The following is a 13,682-nucleotide window of genomic DNA, read 5'->3' on the forward strand; positions in this document are numbered from 1 at the left end:
TACTATCTCAATTGTTTTTTAAAATACAGAATACCTTTTCAAATACACAACACACTTCCAAATATAGAATACATTCATACATTTTCATAAGTTCAAACCATTTAAGGTCAAACAGCAGTGCTTTTATACTGAAGGTGAATAAGGGATGTGGAACTGAAAATTAATGCCTGCCAGAATTAAGCAGTCTAAATCTGCTTAGCTTTGAAAACAGAGTAAGTGGAGAGCCACTCAGGTGCTAGGTTAAAAAAAAAAGTTTTAGCTGACTTCGTCAGAAAAAATTACATTCTGTATTCACCACTTGTTTTAAAAACTGAAGTTGTAACAATTTTATTAATTGAACTGCAAATGCTGGCTAATACTAAGATAATGAAGTATTTGTGCTTTAATGGCATTAAATCAGGTATACAAGTGCTTGTGAATACTAATTTGTTCCAAAATGACATAACATCAGCCAATGGTAGGTCCTGCTAAGACTGCCAAAACCAGTGCTAACTGGGCTGTCAGTTCCCTCACAAGTAAGCTATGGGGCACACCTCCTAAACACTAACAGTCTAAGCAGACGAGAGCCAACGACTCTCACCAGGAAAACTCAACTATCTCAGCCTTGTTTCTTCCACTGAGTGTAAAAACTGAACTTAAACAGAATTTCATACACGTTTTATTTACCCCTTTGGTACCTGTACTGCAACTGTGTGTGTATATATTTTTTACCAGTTATTGTTTGGTTGGGTCAAATTTCCAGCAGAATTAAAATATTTAAGTGCAAAACCTCACAGCTGTAGTTCAAAACCTGGTAAATTAACATAAAAAAGGAAGTTCACAAACCTTGATTAGAATAAAAATATTAAAAGTATTGTTATTATGCATGTTTCATATCATAAGTAAGACAAAAAGGTAGTTAGTATCAATTATAGACAAAATAAGAAATACCTCCATTCTGCTGTTTGATTCTAATACTTACTGCTAGGCAGAGAGAACCTGATAGCTTGCTTACTTTACTAACTTTGGAGGATTCATTAAAGAGCTTCCTTACTCTTTATAAACTCTCTTAGGGCTCACTGGCCTAAGATGAGGCAGACGGCTAGCTAATCCCTGAAACAGTAAACAGTCTCATTCTCACTCGGTCCACTGCCACAGCACTAATCATGTAGCAATGCTTTAGCTGAATCTAAACACTGTAAATTGTTTCTCCTTTACTATGTATGAAAGGAAATCCTTCAGCATATAAAAAGGGTTCTAAACTAGGCTACAGAAAGGCATTATTTTTTGCTGTTTTTTATATATATATATATATAGTGTGTGTGTGTGGGGGGGTACGCGGGCCTCTCACTGTTGTGGCCTCTCCCGTTGCAGAGCACAGGCTCCGGACACGCAGGCTCAGCGGCCATGGCTCACGGGCCCAGCTGCTCCGCAGCATGTGGGATCTTCCCGAACCAGGGCACGAACCCGTGTCCCCTGCATCGGCAGGCGGACTCTCAACCAATGTGCCACTAGGGAAGCCCTTGTTTTTTCGGGTTTTTAAAATTTTATTTGGAATGTTCAGAAATTGTATTAAAAAAAGATAAAAAATTATATGAAACAAATTTCCTGATGTACCCCACAGCTTCAACAACAAATGAGTATGATGGATGTTTATTTGAAGACTAATGTGGGCTTTTAAAGATATTTTTACCCAACGCTGCTTCTTAGTAATTCATGTAATATAACTTTTTGTCCTCCAGAAATAATTTTTTAACTTTTACTTAAATCCCCAAATGAATGCTTGGAACCCGGTAAGCACATGATTATATGCATATTGGTAATCTGCTGAGATAAACAGCAAGTCAGAGAACTACAATATTCAATTTAATGTGAAAATACATAAATGTAAAATAAATTTCCAATTCAGACACTCAGGTGAAAAATCCCCTATAAAAGACATAAAAAAAGTCATGTCAGGAAGAGTTCTGAATGTGGGAAATATTTCTACTTAGATGTCCCATAGGCTTCTGAAACTCACCCTGCCTAAATGACACTCCTCTTCCTCCATTTTTACCACCCAAACCCAATCTTCTTCCTGAGTCTGGTACCACCACCTGCTCAAGGAAGAAACCTGGGTGTCCTCCTTGACAGTTCTTCCCTGCACCCCCATCCCAGATGTTTTACTGTCCATCTTAACAGATTTTTTTCCCCCTAAAGTCTAGCAGTACAGCATATTAAATCCTCCTTCACTCCATTATTACTCCCACTACATTATCTGGGTCTTCCTCACCATCCCATCTAGTTCTCACTTCCTCTAAAGAAGCCTTTTCTAACCAGTAACATCTGAGTTAATCACACCAGACTCTACAGTTGCTTCTTCACTGGCCTTTATCCCCTGCTAGAAGGTAAGTTCTGTGAGAAAGGGGACCATCTGTTTTATATGCATCCTTATTGTCATAGTGCCTGGCACACAGCGAATACTCAAGGAAAATTAAATGAATAAAGGAAAATTAAAATTATATTAAAAAACAAACCTAAAACTTATTACCAGTTATTATTTGAGGTCTACTGCCATGAAGTTTTGCCCATCCTAGCAAGGTAAGTAGGACGTGCAATTAGGCCAGGCTCTCAGAAGTTAATTAAAGGCATCTTCCAGTAAAGTTACTCCTATGTTTATAGTTTAACGTGCCATTAGTCCCAAGAACTAATGAGTGGCACTGATACAGAAATGGCATTCCTGTGGCATCATTCAATCGGCCATACAAAATCAGGAACTTCTATTCAATTACATATTTTCATTAGAAATGTACATACAGTGAATATACAAGAAGGCTATTTTATGTATACTGTAGCTCATTCATCCAGATCTGTACCTGTAACTTCTTTAGCTCACTAAAAATTTAAAACTTGAATCAGTTTTAAAGTTCAATTTGAAAATGTTTGTCTTATAAACATAGCTTAAAATATGCAGTAGCAGAAGAAACAAAAAATTTAATACACGAACTACTTCGTATACTTGAACAAATTACTTTTTAATCTAGAAAAGAATGTGAGTAGCCCACTTAATTTGTATCAGCAATATAGGTGTCATTGTATAAACTCCTGAAGTGATTTTGTTTTTTCCACTTTATCAGTTCGAATATAAGAGTAACAACCACTGCTATTATCAGAGATCCCAGTGAGTTTCCCAACTGACTTTACAATTTTAATTGCATTTACAAGTGTAAACCGCTCTGAGTACCATTTATTTCTTCAGCAGCTTTTGAAAGGGAATGAATCTAAATGCAATTAAATAAGTTGATACTTTTGAGAACCTGAGTTATAAGTGATTTTCAAACCAGTTCAACAAAAATTGCACTGAAACTTCCTTACTAATAAAAATTCTGAGGGCCAATATAATTGACACCTTAACTATCATAAAATCTTTAAAACATAACACAAAGATGTCCATGTAACTGTGTCTTGAGTTCATGATTATTAGAGAACCAAGACCTTACTTGGCAACTGTAATTGCTAATATTTTTTAGAAGTATGTACTAGTTTCTTCTGGATAGAGGCTGTTTAGAAATTTATATAGGCGGTACATTTCTTTTTTATTTATTTATTTATTTATTTTTGGCTGCGTTGGGTCTTTGTTGCTGCGCACAGGCTTTCTCTAGTTGCGGCGAGCGGGGGCTACTCTTCGTTGCGGTGCGAAGTCTTCTCATTGCGATGGCTTCCCTTGTTGCTGAGCACGGGCTCTAGGCACGTGGGCTTCAGTAGTTGTGGTACACAGGTTCAGTAGTTGTGGCTCATGGGCTCTAGAACGCAGGCTCAGTAGTTGTGGCGCACTGGCTTAGTTGCTCCGCAGAATGTGGGATTTTCCTGTACCAGGGCTCGAACCCATGTCCCCTGCATTGGCAGGCAGATTCTTAACCACTGTGCTACCAGGGAAGCCCCTAGGCAGTACATTTCTGTATGAACAGTGGTATTTTAAAAAGTTAAGCTGTTTCTATTCAACAGTTTTCTTTTTAAAGTCTTCCCACTTTCATTTCTGATTTTGTTACACCATTCTCACATACTTTGAAAACCCTCCCACTAACCCATCTGGCATGCTATCCCCATTTTTATTCTTTAAATTCCCTTTAGGATCAATTTGCTTTAAGAAAACTCGGTTATACTCATAAAAGAGCAAGAGCCACTCAAATGTAGATCTTCCTGTCTACCTATCAGTGTCACCCTTTTAAAACAAAGATATTTCCATGCATATATTTAATATGCCTATTGTAGTAACATAATTTTTCCTCTCACAGGATGATACTCTCAATGGCACTAAAAAATAGCCACAAAACCCAAAACACTTAAGAGTTCTATGACGTGTCCCATTACCTTCTGCTTTTACCCCCAGCCTCTTGAAGAAGATCTTATTTATGATTTGGTGGTAATTATGCACTTTCCCTGATGGTTCCCTAGCTGGTCCTGTCAAACAGTACCATCTCTCAGCCGACTACACTGATGCTACATGCCTTTTATTTCACACGTTCTCAAATATCATATCATCTGACTGCCTTACGCATATATACTCTCTGTCAAAGAGTATTACTCTCTGTCAAATTCCTTCTGAATTTGACTACTATATTTCATTTCTCAAAGGACTGGCTTCATATAATTTGGTATTCCATAGGTAGAGCAAATATAATACAACCAATAGTTGGATGTAAAGCTGTAATACATGTTACCATATCAGTAGGAGACTGGAAAGCTCTAAGGAAGTAAGCACTTCGACTTTTACTACAAACTTAAAAGAACCAGAATTAGAGAACTGGCAGTATTAGTTTTCCAAATGGTGGGTTTGTGTGTTCTTTCTTAATTTTTAAATAAGACAAGATAATTTAGTTATAAATTAAGTTCCAGGTTGTTAACAGGCTGTGAAGAAATTTTAAGCACACTGCCTTTAGACATGACCAACATCTGTGCAACAATTCACGCAGTACTGCTTCAAAATCTTTTTTATGGAGGCTCACATTTTGCCCAGAGTAAAGACTTTTCCAAGAATTAAGGTGTTTTCTTTTTATGATGATCTTATCTTGGTTGCTAGGAAAGGGAGAACAAGCACCTGCATGTTTACATGTTGCCCATATTAAGCCATGTTTATGTACTTCTTTAAGTAACTGTTAACTATAAAGATGGAGGGAGAGCTAAACTTTGTTGTACTAAGAATGAAAGGACTGAGCTGTTATGCCTTTGATTTTGAGGATCAGGTTCCCATTTCTGATAAAATGACTAGAGGAAAAGTTCTGTAAGTAGAGGTGGCACACCCACAGCCTGAAGTCTGGATCCATACTGCAGCAAGTTAAGTTTAGCCTACAAGTGTTTTTTTTTAAAAGATTCACTTACAATTTTCAATTTCTTGGTTTCTCTTAAAAACAAAATCAGAAGATCTGACAGCAACTGGCTAGTAATGAGAAGCAGGTACTGCCTGAACATTAGGTAAGTGCTCTCCAATTCAAACAGTCCTTATCCTTCCTTTCATGAGTGTGCAGGAACTTGTGACCTAGCAAGCTCCGCAGCCATGTTGGTTAGTGACTCTCACACTATACTCAGACTCTGATGACATAGGTCTGGATTGCTTCTGTGTAAATAATGGTTGTCCCAATGATGCTTTGACACCCAAAGCGACCAGGCTACTCTGCATTTGATGATCAAGCAGCAGCCAAGCCATGATTCAAGAAGAGTTATTACCATTATACCTACTGCTGGTCACACATGCAGTGGGAGGATGCTCAGATTGTCTATCCTGTCACTGACAAAAGGCAGATCAGCCCGAAGGTGGGAAGGCGAGGATGGATAGTTGGAGCACCTACTTCCTTCCTTAAACCCACAATAGGACGGGCTTCTACCTCTTGGAAAATTTTACCAGTTGTCCTATGTGCCTTAGTGAGTACTATGATAAACAGTGCTCCTTTCCCCACCCCCTCATGCCACCTACAGTCTGCCGTATTCAAATACCCAACAGTGTATTACTGGCAACTGTACTAAGCCGATATACAGATGGGTTCAGCAACTTGCTTTTTCCACATTTTGAGAATCACTGCCTTAAAGAAAGACATACCAACAGGTGGTCTTTAGACAGCATATTTCTGCTTAGGAGATGTTTATGCCATTTTAAAATTTTTGTGTGAGCTAAGAGGATTAAGCAGTTGGTCAAAGCAGCTTAATCCAATAAAGGAATTATAAGGGCAAATTTCAATCAGCAAAGTGTTCAGAGAGATGATGTTAAAAGATAAATCTCAACCTCAAATAACCAAGGTAGCCACAGCAGAACTGAGCTCTTTTATTGATGGATATATAAACTGCAAATGATGTGTCAAAAAGAAAACCTTTCTCAGTGAATTTTACTTTTTCATTATAATGGTTGGGAAATTGGGGAAACACACCTACATAACAACTGTTTATTACTAACAGGGTACAAAAAAATAACAATCCACACTCAATTCTGCTCTCAAACTTAGCTACCTGTTTTAACAAGAAAGGTCCAATAGAACTCTCTGTGAAGATGGACACGTTCTCAATCTGTGCTATATAATAGGATAGCCACTAGCTACATGTGGCTATTGAGCCTTTGAAATGTAGCTAGTATGACCGAGGAACTAAAGTTTTAACTTTAATTTTAATTAACTTAAATTTAAATAACCAAATTGTGGTTAGGTTACCATATGGGACAGGGCAGCTTGTCCATAGGTAATTGATGAAGTGAAAGGGTACCTGGAAAAAAATATGAATGGAAGCTATCCATGTTCAGGATACTAAGCTCACAGCAGCACAGAATATAAAAAGCTAAAATTGTTTTTCTAGCACATTAAAATATATTATATTTAGACTATAATTTTTAAGTGGCACAAAGAATTAAAAGTTATAAAAAATTTTAAGTCAATAATCCAGTTGACCCAAGTAACCCTCTACTTGTTCCATTTTTCTCCTAAATAAAACTTCCCTAAAAATAGGCAAGGTTAAAAAATATACACATTACCTAAACAAAAGACAGTCTGGAAAAAAGGCTTTCATAGTAACACTGGATGAAAGAGGATAAACCACTAAGACAAAGGAAATTTATGGGTTCAAAAGCCAGAAATGTGATAGCCATATGCACTCTGCCCTTTATCTCCTGAACTGCCTGCCATCTGCCCAGTTAAGGTTTTGACTGATTTATTTTCTTACAAATAAGAAAAACAAAATGAAAAGCTGTCCTGCAGCTATTTATAAAACATCTGTTTTGCATCTCAACTTCTCTGCTTATATTTGAATCACTGTTCCTGAAATTCTAGTTGACTATTCCTTATATAAATGCTTTATAGCAATATCTATTAATTAGAGATTTACTAGCAAGTGAATTTGAAGGCATTTATAATTCAATTACTACTATAGGTAGTAAATGGTAAAAATTAAGACATGGGAAACAATCACTACAATTCACCAACCATTTGATTAGAAAAACTAAAGATTAAAAAAAGGTGATAACTGATGAATCTTACTGTAAAATATTAAAAAAATATTGTGACTGTGTATTATAATTGAATCATAGCAATTCTAGAGTAAAAAGAACTTTGATTAGAACAAAGGGTTTGGAGAACTAGTGTACAATAAAATCATTCCATGATGAAACAAAGTTTTAAAAATTATGGTCCAATGCAATGAAACCTTTTACAAAAATATCAGCATAGTAGAATTTTACCTATTGACACGAAAAAGATGTTTCTGATATATTAAATTAAAAGACTGGTTATAAATAGTATATATAGCCTGATTTCATTTTTTAAACACAATTTACCACACACACATGCATACTCTATGCAGAAAATAATTTAGAAAAACAACATACCAAAAATATTACGAGATTATTGGTAGATAGGTGGGATTATAATCTTAAAATTCTTCTTGCTTCCTGTATTTTGATTTTTCTGTAATAGGCATAGTTTGCTTTTTTAATGGAAAAAAAGACTGTTATGGGAGAAAAAAAATCTTTTCTCATTTTAAATAGTGAAAATTTAAAACATTAAAAAAAAATGCCCATAAGGAAACATTTCAGTCTGGGAAAGGAAATGGTGTTCCTTAGTCCGAGACAAATTAGGTTTTGTACTGTATGTTCCAGTGAACTAAGTAAAACAAAAAATTTACAGCTGAAATGGTAAAGACACACATACCTAAAATATCCCAATATTCTGAATATGTTTTTAAATTGAGAATTTCCTGAGGCTAACAATGTATCTATCAAAGGATAACCTTCAAATGAAAGAAGTCCCTCTCCCCCAAAGTAAGATTATAATGACAGTATAGTTTTATCTGGCAATCCTTGTTGGAGACCCGGAAGACTTCAAAGGGAATGAGGGAAAAAGACACTGATACAAGAACAGAATTCATACTGTTGAAAGAAACTGTGGGGAAAGGATTGGCTGGGCAGCTACATGAAGGAAATTACGGCAGCTAGAGCAGAAAAATCTACTGAAAGCCAAATCATAAGAAGGTAAACTCAGGATAAAGTCAAACCTCCTCAATGTACATAAAACAATGAATTATTTTGGCAATGGAGGAGTTGTTCAATATACAAACAAATCATAGTAATCTTTTCAGTAGAATTTCATCTTTTCAGATGAGATGAAAACAAAACCCTTCTATATTTCAATTTAAATCAACACGAACATTTGCATCACATACTATATTTACCAAAGAGCTCCTATATTCATCATCTTTCTGTGATCCTCGCAGCAGCACTGTGAACACAGGCAACATCACCTCTACTTAATACATGTACTCCAAAAGTTAAGCAGTTGCATACTTGGAGGAAGAAGTCAATGGTTCAAAACAGAGGGAACTAGATAAACAAAAGTGTGGAAGTGAGAAAGAAATGGAGGAAAAGAGAGGAAGGGAGAGAGAGCGTGCACAAATGATTGGCTTGTAGAGTGCCTTTGGAAGGGTAATGAAAGATCAAGGTAGCCAGTTAAGCAGATACCTGGTCATGAAATGTCCTACGTGTCATGTTAAGGAGTTAACAGCCTAACCAGATGAAAATAGTAAGGAATCGAAGAGTTCTAAGAAAATGAACAGCATGCTCAGATTTGCATTTTAAATACCTTTCTGGTGATACTGAGAGAGAACTAGGGGTGTGCGGTAGCGATGGGGAAAGGGGGATAAAGTCTATGAAACTGATTAAGTGGGTCTTGAAGTAGTATTGGTAAGAAGGAATAAAGGTCTGGTCAAAGGTATAGCAGTGGGAATGAAAAGTCAGGAACAGATTGGGGAGAATCAACAGGACTCAGGGACAGACTGCATGGAGAGGGTGGGTGGGAGGGAAGCAGTGAGGGAACAGCGTTGCTGCAAGGCCACAGGCCAATTTGCCTTTGAGAGCTGAAAAGCCATCCCTGCCAGGATGCATGGCTTGAAAAGCAGAGCTTAGGTAAGATTTCAGCCATAATTCCTCACTGCATCTACACAACTTTATGTGGACAGTCCTGAAGAAACTGGAACCATTCATTCGCTAAGGGCAGTTTTTCAAAGTTTGGTCCTGAAACCACCTGCATAAGAGTCAGCTGGGATTCTTATTAAAATGCAAAATCCTAGACTCAACTGTAGACCTACTGAAACAAAATATCTCAACTGTAGACCTACTGAAACAAAATTTCTGGGGTATAGGGCCTGGAATTCCATGTGAACCAAAGATGAAGGAAATAAAAATGCATGTGTATATGGAAATAAGGAGAGAAATTTAGTTTGAGAAACGTAAATTCAAGATGGCTGTAGAATATCTAAATGGAGAGGTCCAGCAGGTGGTTGGATGTATATTGATAAGTCTGGTGCTTAAAAGACAGATTTGGCCTGTGATATGTTTGTGGAGTTCCATTAGCTTACAGAGGTACAGCTGAAGCCAATGCATGAAAGAAATAGATGAGTGCGATATGAGAAAAAAAGAAAGACAAGGACAGAATTCAATGAAACACTAGTATTTCAGGGACCTGTAATAAGCAGTGACCCTAGGAAGAAAAGAGGGCAGAAATAAGAGGCCCGAGATATTTTATCACAGAACCCAGGGAGCTGAGTGTTTCAAAAAAGAGGGAAATGTTAAATGTCAGATTTTGAAAACGGCAGGAACATGAACCTATTTATTGTGTTGATAACTAGGAAGTCAATGATGAAAGCACAGGAGGTATGCCAGTTACAGGGGCACGGAAGATTAAGCTGGGAGGAGAGCCAGGGGGAGACAATGAGTGAACACTGCTCTTTCGAGAACTATGGCTTAAGGGAAAGAGAGGAAAGCCTTTTCCCTTGATTTTTTCTCTTTTTTAAACACGGGCGACATGAGCATTTCTGCCATTCTAATCATCTCTTTGGTCAATCTGCCAGGTTACGACGGAGAAGATAACTGTAGGTAGGCAAGATGATGTGTCAATATACGATAAAACAAATGAAGGAGAGGATAAATAAATGAAGGAAGAGTGGGTGGTAGAAAAGAGAGACAGAATGTAAGAAGCATGAAATTAAATTGTTCTGTAATTAGTCTCTACCGAGAATTGTGATATTTTCTTTCCGCAGATACTTACGACTGCTATTTCATTCATGGTTAGTAAATACACTGGTAATCTAAGGCTGAGTTTTATGGAGAACTGTCTGATTTACTATATAGGAATTATATTTTATTATATTGTATTTATTCTACTTTGTAGTAGAAATATAGCCAAAATGTTGATTGACATTGAATTGAAACTTGATTGTTGATATATTGAAATTATTCTGGTGAGATTTGGTCAAGATTATAAAAGATACTTTAATACTAAATAACAGAAATGCGCTCAGGGCAAATACTGCGAACAGTGTTAGTGAGGAAGTAGTAAGAATACAAAACCTTTAAAATCTTTCCCAACACTTAAAGATACTAAAGATCCGCTTTCATATTTGAAGATAAAAATATAGAAGTATGAATAAAAGAGGACTTCATGTTAATTTTGAAACACTTCCCCTCCAATAACACCAAACTTCAACATGTGAACTCTGTTTTCAAAACAGACTGGGGGCTTCCCTGGTGGTGCAGTGGTTAAGAATCTGCCTGCCAACTCAGGGGATGTGGGTTCGGGCCCTGGTCCGGGAGGATCCCACATGTCGTGGAGCGACTGAGCCCATGAGCCACGGCTACTGAGCCTGCGCTCTAGAGCCCGCAAGTCACAACTAGAGAAAACTTGCACGCAGCAACAAAGACCCAACGCAGCCAAAAAAAAAAAAAAAAAAACAACAAAAAAAAACCAGACTAGTAATTATCATTCACTAAATTCATTGTAGATATTATTACACCAGTTATCATGAGTTTTAGATATTAAAGATCTCATTTAAGTATATCTGTATAATACTTTAGAGGATGGAGGCGTTTTTACTGTCTATTAATTTTAATCTCCACATTATATAGGAAATAAACACTGTGAATTTTAAGTAAGGTAATACATGGAAAAATGTATCAGCGATTGAATTTATTCTTCATAAAAGGCAAATAATCCTATATCACCTTCCAATGTACCATATAACTTATTCTAATGTCTTTTCCGTCCTCTCATGTAAGCTTCACAAGTTTATGTTTGTTTTGTTAACTGCCTTATCCTTAGCTACCAGAACAATTTCTGGCACACAGCAGTTGCTCAATTAATATTTACTTAATCAATGTGTATAAAAATTGCTATGAACATAGCTTTAACTCTGCGATTCAGATTTTGATGGGTACACACAAACCATTATTTTGCCTTACTGTTTTACAGTTGAGACAGTAATGCCAAAAAGCTAACAGAAATAAATACACTAGTTTAAATTTTTTTGTAAATAAACAGACACTGTCCCCCTTTATTACAAACTATAAATCCAAGGCTCAGTGTTTAATGGGTTTATTCCCCTTATCTAAATCCTAATGTGTGCCAAACTGGATTAGAATAATTTAAATCCACTCTATCTAGAACTATAGTTGATAACATTTTGATAATTCTGCAGCATTACTTAGCCACTTTGATTTCAATCATTTATACATTTTGCACGTAACACCTTATCTGAAATTCAGAATGTTAGTATCCTTTATAATGTGGAGATTAAATTAAGATGCTGTAAAAGCACCTCTGAACATCTACAGTGCCTTATAAAGTTATGTTGTCTTATGACCTGTTTCTTCTCTCTCTTTCTGGAAAAGTGTTCCAGGCGACTACCGGGGCAGATGAGCAAAAGGGAGATAGCGTGCAAATTCCAGGATTGGTGCTAATCTTTTCACTGTTGTTTGCACTGTCTGCCTCCACTTACTTAGAACCCTATTCTGTCTTCAGAGGAAGACTAATCAGGATAAGTGTGTTAGCCTCTATTACTTGAATGGTTGGAAGGACGGAGAGCAGTGTTAGAAGAATTGCCTCATCACCAGCTGCCACCTGTATGATTCTGTAGCAAATGTCAGTGTGCAGCTCAACTTCCTTGTTCCTTCTAGGCAGGGACTAGCAAGACTGTCATGTGTGCGTCTCTTCTTCCTAGTTCTTTCCTCCTCTCTGATAATCATCAATCTAATCCAAGAGTTCTAAAAGACCACATTTTCTTGACAGACTATTTAGATTGTAATCTATATGGAGATTGCATCATCCCACTCTCTTAGGTCATGAGAAATGTCTATTTTTGGATATTCCACCAAATGTGTATTAATCAAATAATATCATAGGTAGAAGTAACTTTTAAAAAGCAAGCATTTCTTGAGACCCAAATTTTGTTCCTTGCTTGAACATTCACATTTGTGTAATTCATCTGTAACTTTGCCTGAAAGTTACTTAATATCTCCTAGATTCTTAAGAGTTCATGTAATTTTTTTTGGAAGGAGAAATGATTTAGGCACTTGGACTTTTTGGAATCAGATACCTTAGGTTTGGACTTCCAAGCTGTGTGATTTTGGACTAGTTTCCCAGACTCTCTACTCATTTCCCTCATTCATCAAATTGGGATAAGCTAGCACCTAGCTCATATAGTTGTATTAAGAACGAAATGATGCATGTAACACAGAATACCTGACAAACAATACTGACTTAAATTATTTAGGTAAGTCACTTACCTAAAAGTGTAAATCCCTTAAGTATCTGACAGTTGGACTAGCTTCTCCCAACTAGAGAGTGATTATTTCACTTCTTCCAGAGTAGAGACAGAAACTTATCTTTGTCTTCTTTCTTCACAGGCATTATTTTGCATGCAACAGAAAAATTACTCTTTATTTCTGGGAAGCTAATTTCTCTTTATAAACTCTCTAGTAACAGTTATTCAAATTATTTCAACCATGAAAAGTGCATCCCTTTTCTGAGAATAGATATTAATATTTTTGACCTAAGTATTAAAAGATTTTCAATCTAGGTTTAATTTGTTTCCGTATAATTCATAAAACATTTTTTTTCATCTTTGTCAATACACTGGAAGGAATGAATTATGAATTTGAATCAGAATGTCATTTTTATCTATTTTAACAAATCCTTTATTTATAATTATGATGTTTCTATTAATAAGATATAATATAATATATATATCTTAATATATATATATCTTAATATATAATATATATAATATAAGATGTAATAAGATATTCTTTGTTTTCAACTTAAAATCATTGATTTAAAGAACATACTTTTATTATTACTGATTTAAAAGGAACTCTGGATCATCAAATACCTTGGGGGTCATCATTATGAGCAAACATCACT

At 36.2% G+C, this 13,682-nt stretch overlaps 2 protein-coding genes across 9 annotated transcripts in view; one reads left to right on the forward strand and one right to left on the reverse strand.

Annotated features, from left to right (window-relative positions):
- The window catches only part of CHODL (chondrolectin), a 523,451-nt gene that overhangs the window by 92,712 nt on the left and 417,057 nt on the right, over window positions 1-13,682 (forward strand). The window lies entirely within an intron of this gene.
- The window catches only part of C5H21orf91 (chromosome 5 C21orf91 homolog), a 31,564-nt gene that overhangs the window by 9,092 nt on the left and 8,790 nt on the right, over window positions 1-13,682 (reverse strand). The window lies entirely within an intron of this gene.

The sequence above is a fragment of the Orcinus orca genome, chromosome 5 (genome assembly GCF_937001465.1).
Source record: "Orcinus orca chromosome 5, mOrcOrc1.1, whole genome shotgun sequence".
NCBI classification, from domain to species: domain Eukaryota; kingdom Metazoa; phylum Chordata; class Mammalia; order Artiodactyla; family Delphinidae; genus Orcinus; species Orcinus orca.